The 17,321-nt window shown below is 42.3% G+C and overlaps 1 protein-coding gene across 6 annotated transcripts in view; it reads right to left on the bottom strand.

The window, feature by feature from the left end:
* LOC142050186 (urea transporter 2-like) overlaps positions 1 to 17,321 on the bottom strand; it is a 300,623-nt gene that overhangs the window by 226,267 nt on the left and 57,035 nt on the right. The window lies entirely within an intron of this gene.

The following is a 17,321-nucleotide window of genomic DNA, read 5'->3' as shown; positions in this document are numbered from 1 at the left end:
TCTGTGGAGGACCAGCTGCCAGACCCGAAGTTGTCGGTTCCCCTGGGCCCCACATAGCCACCCTGGACCATGGCCTGACAGCTCTGGGCTTAGCCCTTCCCTGGAGAAACTTATAAACTGGGAAAGAGTGCCTCATAGGGTTTTTTAACAGATAACTACAATGAGTTTCTGCTTACTTTGCAAAAAATGGAAAGTACCAATGACCAGGACATTTTCCCATTTCTCGTCTGCTTTTCTGGAGACTCTCCACACTAAGAAGCTGATGTGGCTACTGAGTTCAATGTGGTAAGCATAATTGAATATAAATTGCTCTGAAGATCAAATAAACTTTTTTAGAAGTGCAGATGAAAACTGGTTTCTAAGCTTTGGACTTTTTGTTTTGTTTCCTTGACTCATAAAGCTTTGGTGAATCCTGCCCTTAAGTACCAGAGACGGCGATAGATGCCAAAGCCCTGGCAGGTTTGAATCTGTTCGCACAAACCCCATGGGTGTGAATTTGATTCATTCCAATTATTGCTTTGGAATGATTTAGTCACATCGTTTTGACCTACTTTCCCTAGTTGCAAACTCCATCTAAGCTGGTTATTGTTTATACAAAAGGACCGTGAAGGCTATTTTATACACTGGTATATTATTTTTGATAAATTTCATAAATATGCTAAGGAAAAAATAAAATAAAAAAAAAAACACAAAAAAAACCAAAAACAAACAAAAAATAAAATAGGAAAAATCTATTTTAGGCAAAAATCAGAGTGTACCACAGGATGCAGCTCTTTGTCCAAACTCTGGCGAAAGTCCCAATGCAAAGAGGGTTGAGAGAGTGACTCTAACAGGTTTGGTCCTCAGCATTTTCTGAGATAGGATGTGAGAAAGCAACTGGGAGAGAATTTATTGTGGGCTGAAGAAAAGAAGATGGTTCAGAGAACAAAATCAAGTCCACTGCGCCTCATGGCAAGTCACAAATTGAAGGGTTGAGAGGTGGCCAGGAGATGAGCAAAGGTCATCTGTGAGGGGTTTGGTGACCATTGGCTGGCAGTTCCCTGATGGATCACAAGCAATAAATTACCAGCAGCTGAGCCTTGGGGGTATTTTCTGGAGACCCTCTCCTGATTGCACAGACAGGCAGTTTGGGCTCGTCAGTGCTACTGCGACAGCAATAACAGATGATTGGATTCCTGCTTCCTGGAGAGAGAACGTGCCCCGCAGAGCTGGGGAGAGATAGGAATCAGGGAGATCATAAATGATGGGAAGGCAACAGTTGAGGTGGGGAGTCATTAAAGCGAAGTTAATGGAGGAGTGGGAGGTAGACTAAGAAAATAAATTAGAAGCTGAAATGTAAACTTGAAGGGCAAATCTAACCCTTTACATCTATGATTTTCAAAACAGTCCTAGGGACTGAAGTGCCAAAATTTTTACAGGAAGCTTGACATCTAGGAGTTTTTTACCCCTCTGGTAATCAACCTCTCGACATCTGACAGCTGGACTCCGAGCAAGTACTCTTCTTCCAGTGTTTGCTAACACCTTGGAACAACACTGTCACTAAGGAAAACACAAGCCAACCTCTTGTCTCTACCAGGGAGATCAGAAATGATCATTATGACCATCAGGTTCCCGCTTCCTATATAACACAAGCAGGAAAACTTGTCTGTGTTAGGTCAGTTTTGAACCGAAGCACAGAAAAAAATTAAAAATTAGTATAAATACGTGTTCAATGCCACATCTCCTGAACTTTAGGAAATCTGCATAAACATACAGGTCTACTCAGTTTAAAAGCTGACAGCTATGAAATATTACCAATAAAACATCATCAATTGGCTTTCACATACAGTAATTGGAATACAAAAGGTATTTAATCTTCAAGCATAGCATATATCATGGCTGAAGCCTGGAAAACTCTGAGAATAACAGCATTTATTTTTGCATTATTTGCATTTTAGTGCTGTGCAAGACAAAGAAAAGACCTGTAGGGAAAGTATCAATTCTGTGGCAAAGGTTAGAGATAAAATTTCTGCCCTGAAAATATGTATATATATCTAAGATGTATATATTATTCTGAAAGGAAGCCAGTCACCCAGACATCGATTTTCCTGGAAGAATATAATTCACTGATGCACAGTTGCTGTAATTTAACAAGCACTATTTGCTCTTCTCATACACAGATTTTTGCATTCAAAGGATATGGTTTGCTAATAAGTCTGTGCATATGTGTTGCAGAAAAGGGAAATCTTTACCTAGAAATCTTTATCTCCACTGAATGCTACCTTTCAGCTAATGAGATTGCTGTCACCTAAATTTTCATTGTTTTAAGAGCAAGTGGCTGCCGACAGTTTCCTTTCAAGCTTGAATGATGAAAGGAAAACACCACGCTGCCTCATCTGGCTAGCTTGCTGAGAGCTAATGAGCCTGAGGCTGCACCCATCTTTGCTATACTAGTGTGACCTTATGTCTGCTAATGCACAGGGAAGGAGTGAAAAATGTACTGCTAGTTCCCTCCAACAGTCCCCTGGGGACATGCTGAATGTGCCAAACAATTTAGTAAATATATATCAAGTTACTGTGTTGAAACGTACTCCAATGCATTGCGACCCTGGGTATCTCAATCAAAAGCTCATATTTTATTTTTGTTTATCTTCCTCCTCTGTCTTCAACATTTGATAATTCCTCCTTTACAAGGATGTCTTTTATTGATAAATTTTAAACATTGCACAAAAATTTTCACTTGGTGCTTAGTTTTGTAACAGACTACCTGAAATTTTTACCTTTTTTGTTGTTGTTGTTTGGTTTTTGCAGGGTTTTTTTCCTACCAGGCAAATAGAAGTTGAAGTGAGATTTAACAGCGCAGGTTTGAAGGCTGCTTAGCTGTTTGCTGCTGAAAGCACAGAGTAATGTGGACCATGCATCTCAAAAAGATTTTTCTTGTGTAACCAGTAGAAGATATTTCATGGCTTCCCCTTGGTAGAATCTCTTTCCTCTTTGTGCTCAGTTTCCATAAAGATTGTTGGAAATCAACTTTACTGGATTTTAAGATCAAGTTTTCATTTGGAAACTTTACACTCAAATATGCAGTTTAAAATTCTCCCAGTATGACAGTTATTTGCTGAAGCCATCTAAGAGGGAACGGAAACAACACCGAGCAGCACATATATATATTGGAATATTCACAATGGATAATGGGTTGTTGAAGACTAGAGAAGCTCAAGAGGTTTTTGATTAAAAAAATAGTTGTATTAAGTCAGTTAAATAATGTGTTTTTCCCAATGGAAGTCAAAGCAAAATGTAAAAATCTAAAAGTATCAGATAAATTACTAGTGATTATTTGTTTTCATAGCTCTAGGACTTGCCATCTGCTGGAACACAGTCCAGGGCTTTGATCTGGCCAGTGATCTTTGTGTGCTATGCAGCAGATTTGCCTTTTATCTAATAGAGCCTGCTTGTGCCTTGGTATTTTTGGCAATGCCTGGAAAACACAGCCAAAACTGATGAGTATCTCTGTTCATTTAAATGTGAAGCATGGAGCAAAAGTGGATTCAAAAAAGAGGGAGTTTTAATCTCTCCTTTTTCCTGAGGAAATAGTCATCAGTTCTGAACATTTTGGGGTGATCTGGTCAAAAAGATGATGGATAAATTGAGTTGAGAAAACTGCATCAGATCCTTTGCTGATCAAGTCAGTCTTGATTCTTCTGGTAGCATTAATTCTGGCTGTGATAAATAAAAAGCTTCCCTTTCATACCTCACCAGATGTCTGTATCACCCATTCATTCCAATATAAATTTAAACACAAACTTTAAAAAAATATCTGTCAGGCTGGGCACAAAGCAGAACAAATCTCTGGGGTGGTGACTCCTCTAAATATACCTAACCCATTCCTCTGTGGCGTGAGGATGTGCTTAATGCACCACTGAATCACTGCCTTGTCCCAGGAGGTAATTAACTTAGATTCTTCTTCATACAATGCTGTTGGGCAAAAAGTCCTAAACAGGCTTTGCTCACTTCTGACAACCTTGGAGCATGCAGATGGTAAACCTCTTAGAGATGATACTTACTCCAGGAGACCTTATCAGCTGTTGGCAGCTGCACCCTATGCCGTTTGGCAGTTTATGAAGTTTACAGATCTTTACAAACAGAAACAGAGCAGACATTTTTAGCTATTCCATCCAGCCCACAGCTCTCCTCCATGTGCTTTTCAGTCAAGTTTCTGAGGCCTGAAGAACACGAATTTCTACCATTTCCCTCGAGGAACTTGGTCTTGGCAACTACAGAGGTGCTTATCTTTTGGGAAGTCCCTACACTGGAATAAAGGAGCCTTGTAAAAGGCAGTCCTGATCCCAAACAAATAAAGTATGGGGAGAAGACACTGCTTTCTGCATTTCGAGGGCAGAAGATGCCAGGAGGGAAGATGAGGCTGTTGACCCCATGCAGAGTGACCATGTTTGCCCCCCAAGGTGGCAATGCCAGCCACAGCTGCCTCTGCTGGGCTCCTCTGCTCCAGGCAGATGTGCTCCGTGGAGGCAGATCTGAACAGAGACCCCCTGCTCTGTGCCTAAGTCTCCGTGCTTTTTAGTGGGCTGTTTTGTTTTGTTTTGCAGTTGCCAACCAGCACTTTTTCCTCTGCCGTTGGAACAGTAGAAGTGCTGGCTCATTGGCACGGGAGCTGCTTTTCCCTCACATTAAGTCTGTCTGAGTTATTATTGCACTGCTGTCACCCAGTCCCTTTTGCTTTCTGTGGCATCAGCATTTCCCTGCAATAGCTGGTGTAGTGCACTATAACCCTGTGGATGTGCTTTATAATCCCTGAGCCTTGAATAATGGGAGCAATGTTTTCTTCTCTGTGGTCTCTGCCTTCACTGCAAATAAGTATTAGGCCTGGAACATGGAAACTTATGTTTGATTTCCTTTATTTGCCTCCATCCACACCTTCCTGAACTGCTGCAGTAAATCCTTCATACTAATTATTATCCTGTAAGACTCACAAAACAGCAAATCCTTACACACTGCTTAATGCAGGGAGATGCAGCATGGCCCTTATCCAAAAGCTACAATGAAACCAGAGCAAGATTAAGTATATTTAAGGCAAACACACCCACAATCTAATCAAGACAAAAGAAGAAATCCTGGCCCTGTTCGAGTCAATGGGAGTTTTGCCACTGACTTCAGTGAGGTTAAGATTTCACCCAAGATAAACAAGTATGAGACAAGACAAAATAAAATAGTTTAGCAGTGGGAAGGTTTGTGGATGAGTCATGGGAGAATAAGGGAAGGGATATTTACTTCCTGGGGGGAATGAAGATGAGGCAAAAACAAAATATGAATATTTATTTGGCTGAGTGTACTGAAGGAAAATTGAGGGGGTCCCGGCGTGCACCGCAGCAAGGACACTGCACCTTCCTGGCAGCTGCAGGGAGGCCACTGAGGTGTGGCTGCGTGGCCGGCCTCACTGGCACCATGGCCCAGGAGGCAGCATGACAAATGGCTTCATCAAAAACTCACCAATTACATTTTTTTCTCATTGCAATTGTTCCCTCCTGCAAAAGTTCTGGAATGTTCTTTACCAGGTTTTATTTTCCATTTTTCGACGTCTGGAGAGCAATGAAGCATGCCCCCAAAACTAAAAGAACCTCACTTGATTAGAAAATAATAGAAATAAAATGTTTTTGGAGAAAAAATATGTTTTTTTCCCTAATGTGTCCAGGTTAGCATGAAAAGCTTTTTTATTTTTTCAAGCAACAATAAAAACATTTTACCTGTTTTTTTTTTTTTTTTTTGGGTGGGTGAGTTTCCTGGTGATACAATGTGGCTATTTATTTAACAAAAGTTTAACAGAAGAGAACAGGATTTTTCAGTCTCGGTCTTACTCTTAATGGAAATTGAAGAGGGTCCGAGTCTTGTCTTAGAGGCCACCATCTACCTTCAGCCTTGTGGTCCCTGCCACTCGCAGGACCAGCTGGTGGGCAGAGGAGCTACCACTGCTTCATAACTGAGCATGTGGCTACCTTTCCTAGCTGGGCTTTCTTTTTGCTGTGGTGAAATAGTGCTTTAAGTGGGTAAAATGTTGTTACCAGAGATGCTAAAAAAGAGAGTGTTAAACTTGTTGAGGGTGCCTTCCCAAAAGCTGCTCTGCTCCAGAAAATGGTCCTCCAGGGTGCCTGTTCTGAATTAGCTTCTGCAGGACTTTGCTGCTACTTGTTGTTGCAATCGACAGCACAAAGTCCAGCTGGAGGCTGGTCACTACTGTACCAGGGGTACAGGCGTACGTATACGGGGCCAACACTGTTTAATATCTTCATTGATGAACTAGAGACTGGGGCTCAACAAGTCTGGAGAAGGTACAAAACTGCGAGGCTGATACACTGGGCAGGTGTGCTGCCACTCAGATGGACATGGACAGCCCAGACAAATGGGTCCAAAGGAGCCCAGTGAAGCTCAGCAAGGGGAAGTGCCAATTCCTGGCCTTGAGGAGCAACGACCCCAGGCATTCCAGCCCTGGAGATGCTCAAAACCTGACTGGAAGCAGCTCTGAGCAACCTGCTTGGGCTGACCATGCTTGAGCAGGGGGTTGGACTAGATGATCTCCAGAGGTCCCTTCCAACCTCAGCTGTTCCATGATTGTGTGTTTCCTGCAGGACAGACAAAGGATTGTAGCCAAAGTAGGCTAAAGTTAGTCTTTGTGGGAACCTGACGTGTCTATTTCTAAGTCCCATGTGTTTAGATAAATAACAAACCCCTTCCCTTATACCTCTCTCTTCCTAGAGACAGATTTTGCAACCACAAGCTACTAAGGGATGTTGCCTCTCTGACATCCACTGCAGAGATATAGACAAAAGCATCTCTGATCAGCCTGGGCCAACTTTAGTGTAGCTTTACCTCAGCCGCAGTTGGTAGAGGTTTCTTCTCACACTGGAGTGGAAATGAGACTGAGCAGTAGTAAAATTGGTATGGCTGAATCACTTTATCAAACTAAAGAAGCTGACAGTTTATTATACCTATTATGATGGTGGCTTCCATTAAAATGTCATTCACCAGATATTTCTTGCTACCTTAATTTACTACTCCAAGTGCATAGGAAATGTTTGGTATGCTATATACTAATGAATCACAATTTATTAAACTCTCTGGATCACGGTTTCTTGGGAGACCTGAAGACAGCAAAGAGGGAGAGAACATTTTGGCTTAGACACAGAGTCACTGTCCTCAGGGCTACTTAGTGCTGCTTCAGGGCTGCAGAGCTGCTGGCAGGGAAATGCCACTGCTTCTCTGCTCTGCATTGAATCTCTGCTAAAGGGCGAACAGATCTGAAATCCACTTTGCCTTTGCTAAAAGGAGCCAGTAAGGAGCACATAAGAGACAGTGTAAGAACAGAGCATGAGGAGTGCAACTTTTTCTACTGATATTCCTATCCAGCCAAAAATAAGCAGAAAAGACACCTCCTCCCTTAATTTTGCCTAATTTCTTTCAACCTCTGCAACTTCTTGTGGCTATGAGTTCCCCCTGAGCTGCAGGGGCGCAGGAGCCCAAGTGCAGCCCTGCAGTGCCCACATGTCTCTTGTCTGGCTTCTGAAACAACCTCCTTGGGTATAAATAAGATCAGCTTCAGAACAAAAAGAGGATGAAGAGGTGGAGAGTATGTGGTTAGCAATGACTGACTGAAAAATATCATAGTGGCATCTGTCCTTTCAGCAGAGGTACAGAAGAAACCAAAGACAGCAGACCAAAGACAACCCAGGAAGAGGTCAAAAAACAGCAGAAAACAGAATAAAATTATAAATGGGGAAGATATTTTCTATGCTTTTCCATTCTTTCAAAGCACCTTTCTTTAAAATGCACCCGTATGGGCACACATACAGTTTTACGGTGAGGGGGAAGACCATTTGTGGTGAGACCTTGTTAATGTCTTAGCCCAGAAAAATCCCAAAGAATTCTTGCTTTCACACAAACTTCACCCTGCTCCCCAAAAATCACTTTCCAGTCTTTCCTCTCCATAAGTTTGTATCTGGTTATCTGTTACTAGACCCACAAGTAGTCATGAAACCCAAACTCACTCTAGGCCTGGATTCCTGCCAAAGTCTTCAAATCTTTTACAACTAGTGTTTCAGTGAAGCTATTTATTCACCTAATCAAAAAGTAAATAACATATGCAATTCCAGGACTTCAAAGATTCTGCCCTCCATGGTGGGATACAAGTGAAACCACAGTTTTCATAATGCTGGAGATAGCTGACAGTAACTATTTGGTAAAATAAGCTCTGACTGGCTCACACAAAGCATGCCTTCTGGAAGAAAGAACCATTAAACAACCAGGCTAGATGATGTGAATGAAGCCAGATTCAGAGCTCAGACAGTAAAGGTAGACAGCAGTGCCGGATGCCTCCACCCAGATGCAGCTGCTAAGGGAGATGCTGCAGTGCAGACCTCAGACTGCAGGAAGTGCCTAGATCTTTCTCCTGGGGCAGGGACAGGCAGCAGACGTGCCTGCAAGATGGAGGACCTCCTGCAGCCGGTGACTGAGTACAGGAGGTGGTGAGAACACTGCATAACACCAGGGAGGCTGAGAAAGAGTCAGAGAGCTGGTTCCAAGTACATTCTACAGTAGACCAACAGGCATGGCCAAAGAGCCAAAAATTCCTCCACCGGCTCACACAGAAGGGAGGGGACCAATAATGCAGAAGAATAGGTAGTTGCAATGGCAAGGACCAGCAGGAGGAAGAGATTTACCGTGAAGCCTGAGGTGCACTTGCGGAACTGCTTCACCACTCTGCAGACTGAAGAGGAAAGAACAGGAGAGATGCTGGATCTAAGACAGCCAGATCTGCTCCCCGCGTAACAACCAGCACAACTAAGAAAAAGTGACAGGTGATAATAGTAGGCGGCCCTTTTCTGAGAGGTACAGAGGCACCCAATTGCTGACCCAATGCACTCTTTAGGGAGGTGTGGTATCTGGGGCTTCTATCAGGGGTGTCACCTAGAGACTGCCAAGCCTTGTACAGCCCGCTGACCATCATCCACTGCTGTTGTTTCATGTGGGCACCAGTGGTACAGCCAGGGACAGTCTGAGGAGTATCAAGAAGGATTACAGAGCCATGGGAGCAGTGGTGGTAAGGAACTCTGGACCACAGGTATTATTTTTGTCAGTCCTCCTGGGGATTGATGGGAGGGGGAAGGGGTTTGAAAAGGGCCAGTCAATCTGGCAAGACAACAAATATTTACAGGACTAGTGCTACAGCCAGGGGTTTAGCTACTTAGACCATGGGACTTGCTTTGAGAAAGCTGGGGGTTGATGTGGACTATCTGTCAGAGAAGGGAAAAAGTATCTTCTGTCATGGTCTTGCCAAGCTAATGAAACTAAAGTTGCTGGGGGAGGGGAACCTCAATCCATCCCACTCCTATGAGTTTGATGCCAGTGCCAGCAATAATGCCCGGAGCCTGGAGAGGATCACAGGTCAGCAAGAGAACACTTGACGAGTAACACAAAGGAATTCCAGCCATGCCAGCCAGTAAGTCAGCTTCACTGGGCACACAACTTAAATGCCTTTATGCAAATGCACATAGCAGGGGGAATAAACAAGAGGAGTTAGAGTTGTGCGCTTGCCTGCAGGGCTACGATCTTATTGGCATCATGGAGATGTGGTGGGATGGCTCCTATGACTGGGGTGTTAGAATGGAAGGATACAGGCTCTTTAGGAAGGACAGGCAGGGGAGAAGAGGAGGGGCTGTCACCCTCTATGTCAATGACCAGCTGGAGTGCACAGATCTCTGCCTGTGGATGGACGGATGAGGAGCTCACCAAGAGCTTATGGGTCAGGATTAAAGGGAGGGCAGGGACAGGTGACATTACAGTGGAGGGAAGAGAGGCCCAAGAAAGCTGGTTAATAATCAGGGAATACCTCCTCCAAACTCAGGAGCGATGCATCCCAACAAAGGGTAAGTTGGGCAAAAATTCCAGGAGGCCTGCATGGATGAACAAGAAACTCCAGGACAAACTCAAACACAGAAAATAACCCTATAGAGGGTGGAAGCAAGGACAGGTAGCCTGGGAGGAATGCAGAGACATTGTCCAAGCAGGCAGATGTCAGGTTAGGAAATCTAAAGCCCTGATAGAATGAAATCTGGCCAGCAATGTCAAGGGCAACAAGAAAAGCTTCTACAGGTATGTTGGTAATAAAAGGAAGAATAAGGAAGATGCCAACATAAGAAGGGCATGGACCTGTTGGAGTGAGTCCAGAGGAGGGACACGAAGATGATCAGAGAGTTGGAGCACCTGCCCTATGAAGACAGGCTGAAAGAATTGGGGTAGTTCAGCCTGGAGAAGAGAAGGCTCTAGGGAGGCCTTGTTGCCACCTGCCAGTACCTAAAAGGGGCCTACAAGAAAGCTGGAGAGGGATTTTGTTTTTGCGAGGGCATATAGTGCTAGCACAGGGGGTAATGTCTTTAAACTGAAAGAGGGTAAATTAAGATGAGGTAAAAGGAAGAAATTCTTCGTTATGAGGGAAGTGAGACCCAGAGAAGGTGTGGATCCCCCATCCCTGGAAGTGTTCAAGGCCAGGTTGGATGGGGCTCTGAGCAACCTGGTCTAGTGGAAAGTGTCCCTGCTTATTGCAGGGGGGGTTGGACTAGATGATCTTTAAAGGTCCCTTCCAACCCAAACGATTCTGTGATTCTATGATATGACAGCTGCTATTGTCATAAAAACCCAAGGGATTAACCCAGAATTATCTACCTGCTGGGCTGAAAACATGAGTGGTACCTTGGGCAACACTGAAAAAGCAAAGGAAACTGATTAAAAGGTCCTCTAACACCCTGTGTAAACCATATTTCATGTTCAATTCCAAGACTACATTGGCTGGTTTCTTAAGGGATAGTTTTATTCAGATAAAATGAAATCCAGCAAGAGTTAGTGTTCCTAAATTCAGTTGGAAATGTTACAAGAAATAATTTTATTTTATATCAGGTTGAAAATTAAACGAGTATTCCATGGAGTCGGCAGTGCTTTCCCCTATTACCTGAAGGAACAAAGAACAAAATCTGAAGTGCAGATTCCACCCTTCATTGATTATAATCTCTTTTAGAAATTGAAGGTGTGGCAACCATTTTGGGCAACAGCTGACAACTGTGACCTGAATGACATAATAAGACAGTCTACTTAATGCTGTGAGAGATTCAGGAAAGAAAGACGTGACTGATCAATTTCCAGATGAGCTCCATAAGCAATGGATTAAAAAAAAATACTGGGAGGACATTCTGGAAAGTGTGAATTGACAAAACAAGATTGTTGCATCAACAGCAACAAGTCTGAAATCAGGACAAATAAGAATAGACAAGCAGGAATGATAACAAGAAAGGACTGGAGATAGAAAAGCCTAATCACAGCACAGAAGACTGAACCCCACCCCCCAATTGGATTTGAAGTAGTTATTGAAATGGACCAGCTGTTTAGGAGACAGAAGAGAAACTTCTTGTGAATCTTGGTGGATTTTACTAGTTACTTTGAATTACAGATGCAAACAGCAGATATTAGAGAGCATTCCTAGTTCACTCCTCTATAACCACCTTTTTTACTAACAGGTTTTTTAATCAGCTTAGTTAGGCTCAGTACGTGTATATAAACATTTTCATGAAAGCTCTAAACTGAGCAACATGGTCTGGCTTTACCTTCAAACTAAAGCTTGAGAAATCTTTTAGGGAACTGTTAGGAGGAAAACTGCCTCTGGCAGACGTTATAGTCTGAAAAAAAAAAAAGAAAAAAAGGCATGTGCAAAGCATTCTTTCCAAAGGAAACCCCCCATTCCTTGAGGGAAGGATGATTATACACTTACTAGTTTTGTAGGCACATGGCAATGATCAAGCAGGTCTCATTTGGGATCAGATCAGCTCTGAGCTATCTCTACTGTATGCTCACCTGTTGTGATGAACGTGATATTTTTGTTATTTTTGTTATGTAGTTGGCATGGTTGGTGACAACACTATGATGGGAAAGGCAGTATGAGCTCAGGATACATCCAATAGAAGGTTGATTCATTCCCTGACAGACCAGAGCAAACCAGATATCTGTACCCTCCACCACATTATCAGAGTCTATGTTTCAAGGTATTGAAAAGCTGGGAATAGCTTAGCATAACAGGGAAATGCAAGATTATCCCCCTGAAATTATTTTAACAGGATTGCTCTGCTTATACAAAGTGATTTCTCTATGGTTAAGCACGCTGTCTGGTCCTGGTATTTATGCCTTCCCCTTCTAAGCTTGCTAAGCCCCAGTGGGATGCAAGGCAGTCAGTGGAGATGAGTGCTGGAACCACAATGTGACTCATAATGAACCTGCTGGACTTCCACCACATCAAGCTGGTATCTGCAAAGTTACTATGTCATGTGGATGCATTCACTTAGCACATCCATCTTGTGATGCAAAATAAGAGCAAAGCCACTTGATGTGTTGATCAGTAGCTGCTTATAGAACAGAACACAATTAGGGTAGGGTAGATTAGAATAGAATAGAATAGAATAGAATAGAATAGAATAGAATAGAATAGAATAGAATAGAATAGAATAGAATAGAATAGAATAGAATAGAATAGAATAGAATAGAATAGAATAGAATATTTCAGTTGGAAGGGACCTATAATGATCATCTAGTCCAACAGCTTATGCTGTGCTAACCTGGGTGCTTGTGGTTTGTCAACATCCATGTGGTAGTTATGTGGCTGTCTATATGTACAGAAAACTCTGTACTTGAAAAAAAGATCTTTAAAAAGCAGAACAAAGCTGAATGTCTGACACACAAAACCAATCATGTTGCATCCTATCCTGTTTCATGTTGTACTCACATTTTCCTTTAGGAGGCCACTCAAACACATACCAGCTGCTAACCTGCCTACTGTCCAAAGATGGGCCAATTTACTGGTCTCTGGTACCTTGTAAAATCATTTGCACCTGTGGAAAGGTCACTGTAAAAATACGGCACATCAGAGCTGCGCTGTTTAACACCCACTGTGTACAGATGTAAATGGCTAGCCACTGAAGAAAGCAACTGAGAATAGTTCCAATATGCTACACTAATTAAATATGTGACCAGACATAACTAGATGAAAACCAGAGGAAAAAGGAAGACTTAGTTTCTTATTTGTTAAAACAAACATTCAGCCAATTTTTGTGGTCACATGGCATATTTACACTTTGTATAATACCAGAAATAAACATAACAACAACAAAAATTATTGCAATAGCCAATGACACTGATGCCTATATCAGAAATATAACATTCTTCATGATGTTCTGTAAAGAACAAGCTCTTTTGCTATTGCATCAAACAACACCTTAAATAATTATTTCCCCCCTAGTGCCAGTGTGAAGGTTGCAGCAAAAGCTGAGTGATCAGGTGGTTTGGAAACTTATCTGATAAAGATGTGTTCCCAAAAGCGCAGATTGTTCCAGGCTGTTTGAACACCTTCCTTGTTTTCTGGACAAAAGTAACTGATTTTCTACACAAGAGAGATGTGAAAAGCCTCATTTGTTAGGATGGTCTTACAACATTTGATAAAGTGTAACCTAAGGCACAATCTAGCTACCTGGTGCAGGTGGAAAATTGTAAAGGACATTATTGGGTGGGAGAGGCTGTAGCTAAAAAGCAGACAGCAAGAGGCAACACTGAAAGTTGAATTATTATTCTGGAGGGAGACAACACTCCTGGACCTCACTGTTTTTCTGCTCATGCTGGCAGAGGACACTGTCTTTCACGGTTAATACAGAGGAATGTCAGACAGTGGTACAGATATGGCACGTGCTTGGAAACTGTATTGAGAAGAATACTATATCATTCAACAACACAGTGCAAAATCATGAAGGGCAAGTATCTCAATATTTTTATATTCTGATAATCGGAGAGCTCATCCTTGGAACAATTGAGGAGGACATGGTTGAGAAGCACTAGCAGATCACAGGATGAAGCTGTGGAATGACAAATATGATCTAATAGTTTGCAAAAGGGGCGAGTTGTTTCTAGTGGAGAAACTCCACTGAAACTCCAGTGGAGGTGTCACTGGTGAGAAGTCCTCTGAAGACGTGTTCAAGAGACATGGAGAAAGTGTGCAAAAAGTTATAGTGTAATAAGACAAGGGAATTCTTGCAACTGTAAGGTGAAAACCAACCGTTTTTAAGATGTTTCTCTTTATGAAGTAAAGGGAAGTTCAGTAAGTTTATGCAGTGGGTTAGATGAGCTAATCATAGTAGTCAAGGCTAAACTCAGTGGTCCAGGAGATCTGTAGGCCCATAACAATCCTAATTTCCAAGTTACCTGTAGTTCTTTATGGCTATTATTTCTTGTACATACGCCATTTTTTAGTTTAGATACCCTCCTCTTTTTGCCCTAGTGCTTACCCTCAGTCCCCTTCACTTCAGCAGGCTAAAATGCTACACTCTGTAAGAGCATTCACATAGACAGATGAGCAAAAAGTGGTGTGACCTCACCCACACTCTGCACAGCTGGGCATGGCACAGCCCCAGGTGACAAGTCACCTTGGGGCAGAGTTGTGCCGTCCTCCTCAGAGCGACTTATCCCTACACCATCAGTTGCTAATACATCCTGATGGCTTCTGGACTGGAGTTGGTTCACTTCTGGGGAGCTGGAAGCACCTGCCCATTCAGCTAGACCCTCTCCACAACTGCTGCCTTAAATTTAGAAGTCAAGGAGTGTATTGACTAATATCACCGAGCTAGGGGCTATGCAAATACCTGCCCAAACAAAACATGGTAAAAGCCAATGACTCTCAAATGTTTGTAACAGGAAAGTCATACTTCCTTGGGAACAATCTCATCAAGTCTACAGAACTAGTGATGTGCACACATTTTATCATTTATGAGTTGAGGTAGTTCATCATGACTTCCCAGAGAAATGGAAATGTGTTGGGCATACATCTGAATTCCCCCTGCTCAGATACCAAACCAGAAAGTACCAGTGGTACAGACAGAGGGTAATTACTCAGAAAGAACAGGACTGGAGGGGTCAGCAAGAAAGGAGCATTCAGAGGTTCAGACTGTTATACATCAAACATTGTCAATGATTTTGCAGAATCATATTCTGTGTGTACCAATTTTGCTCTAATTTTTCTTTGATTCTCTTGCAGACAATATTTCTGTATTCCTATTAGCACACCAAATGTTGGTATAGGCTGAAAATATCACTTATACTTTGAAAAATCAAAACATCTTCTTTCTTAACTGCACCAAATTCTTCCACCTTGAAATTTCAGTTTATTTCACAATCTGGATGCCTACTGCTCTTCTAACCAGCCCGGTTATAGACACAGACTGCTTTTTTTAAAAAAAAATTGTTTCACATTAATCTATTTGCAGAATTACAGGTTAACCCACAATCATTTGAGATAAGAGGAACAAGACATCGGGTGCTAAATATTCTCATAATTTTAGACTCTCTTCAGACAAAATAGTTTTGAATTGACTCCTTATTTTCCAGATCATCAGCTTTAATTTTAAACTCTTAATCATTACAGACTATGGGCCAGCATGAAATCTTAACAACTGTGGAAGGTCTTTAAGACCTACACACAAACCTCCCTACCTATGGGGTTCAGAAGGTAAGCTTTTTTAACCATTTGTAAATGATTTAACCATTTGTAAACCATTGGTAAATAGCTCCTGAAATAGTGCTCTGGAAAGTGCTTTGAGATCTCTGAATGAAAAGAAATCCCTTTCTCAAATCCAGAAAATATACAAAACCAGTGAAGCCCTTTATAGCTTACTGGGAATGAATTGCACCTTTGAAATGCTTCCTCTGCAGCTTTCTGTAAAAAAAGCCCTGCACCTTGAGAAGTAATGAAGACATTTCACTGGTCAGGGGCACCGCTGTTAGTGAATGTGCCAAAGCCTGATAATATACACAGAGAAAAGGAGAGAAGTTTTCTTCTGCCATTTAAACCCATCAGCCCAGAAGTTGAGATTTTAGTTCATCAGGCCAAAATGGCCAGTTGAACCAGATTAGCAAAGTTTCTATGACCGCTCAGGTTTCTCCACAGAAACATCCCTCTGTATGAAGGCCATCAGCTCAGGAACCTATAAATTATGTCCCATTAGACTACGAATACTCTAATCTGGAAAGTGTTATTCTATAAGAATAGTCTATTAGAATAGACTATAAGAATAGACTCCATGAGAAATATGTTGGTCACACAGCAATATTAATGATGTTAATTTCTGTAGGCTTCTTTGCAGCTATTAGTTCCAGGAGTGCCATTTAAGCCGGCTGAAAAAAATATTTTATTAATGCTAAGAAATACCATCTTTAGAAAAGAGAGAAGCATTGTGTAGAAATCCTGGCTAGAATAAAAGTTTTGGGCCAGGGCTCGAGAAATTTAAAATGAAGGAATGCTTTTTTTCCTTTCTGAATTAGTGATTTTTGCCCCAAAACTCTTGGTTTTATTCAAGTTTGCCAAACAGTGCAGGGAGGAGGTTAACTTCACCAAGAATAACCATAGGCAACAGGAGTGGTCTTCCATCACCACACAGCCAAGGGCTGGGATATTTACCTACGCTGTGAAATGTCCAGTTCAATTTCCTTTTCTGCTGCTGACAACTTGAACTTGCATATCCCAGGTCAGTGAATTAATTATGGTGCTCTGCGGGTTGCCTGGTGGTGAGATGCACGGTCCCTCCTCCACGCTCTCCAGCCTTCCACCGCAGGTGCGGGGACTGTTTTATGTTGTAGAAATAGTTAATCACGGGTGCTGGGACTGGTGCCGGAGCGCTCCAGCTCGCAGATGACATTGAACTGCCAGGGCACAGAGTCATTCAGCCTCTCCCTGGTGCAGGTTGCCTATTGAAATACAGCACAAAGGCTCCAGCAGATGAGACGATGAAAGGCCAGACCTCCGCATGCCCTGTAACCTCTGATTAGGACATTCACTGCAAATATAGGAGTCCTTCATCCAAATCCTTGATTTGAACTTTTTCCCCTCTCTTTTTAGAAGTCTCTCACATTCTCCATCCCTCAGTTTTCCACCTCTTGTGAGAAAACTACGAGGTGGCCAAAGCCTACAATGCTGTAGGCTTCAGAAATGTTTAAATTGTGTAGCAATAACACAGAAAGCAAATTATTACGTGGTGTAGCTCGTTACATGCCACTGAAAGATGATCCTCCTGGGGTTGGAAGGGCAGTCATTGCACAGCCATGCAGAGCAGTCCGTGCGGAGCAAACACGTCATGCCATAGGATCCCACCATTGTTTTGTAAAGTGGTTATATGTTGCCAGTGCTCTGTAAATTGATTCTGACAAGAAGGATAATAATAACACGCCATCCACTAGACCATCTGGTCTTTCCTACC

This window comes from Phalacrocorax aristotelis, chromosome Z (genome assembly GCF_949628215.1).
Source record: "Phalacrocorax aristotelis chromosome Z, bGulAri2.1, whole genome shotgun sequence".
NCBI lineage: Eukaryota > Metazoa > Chordata > Aves > Suliformes > Phalacrocoracidae > Phalacrocorax > Phalacrocorax aristotelis.
This window is presented reverse-complemented; position numbering and strand designations above follow the sequence as displayed.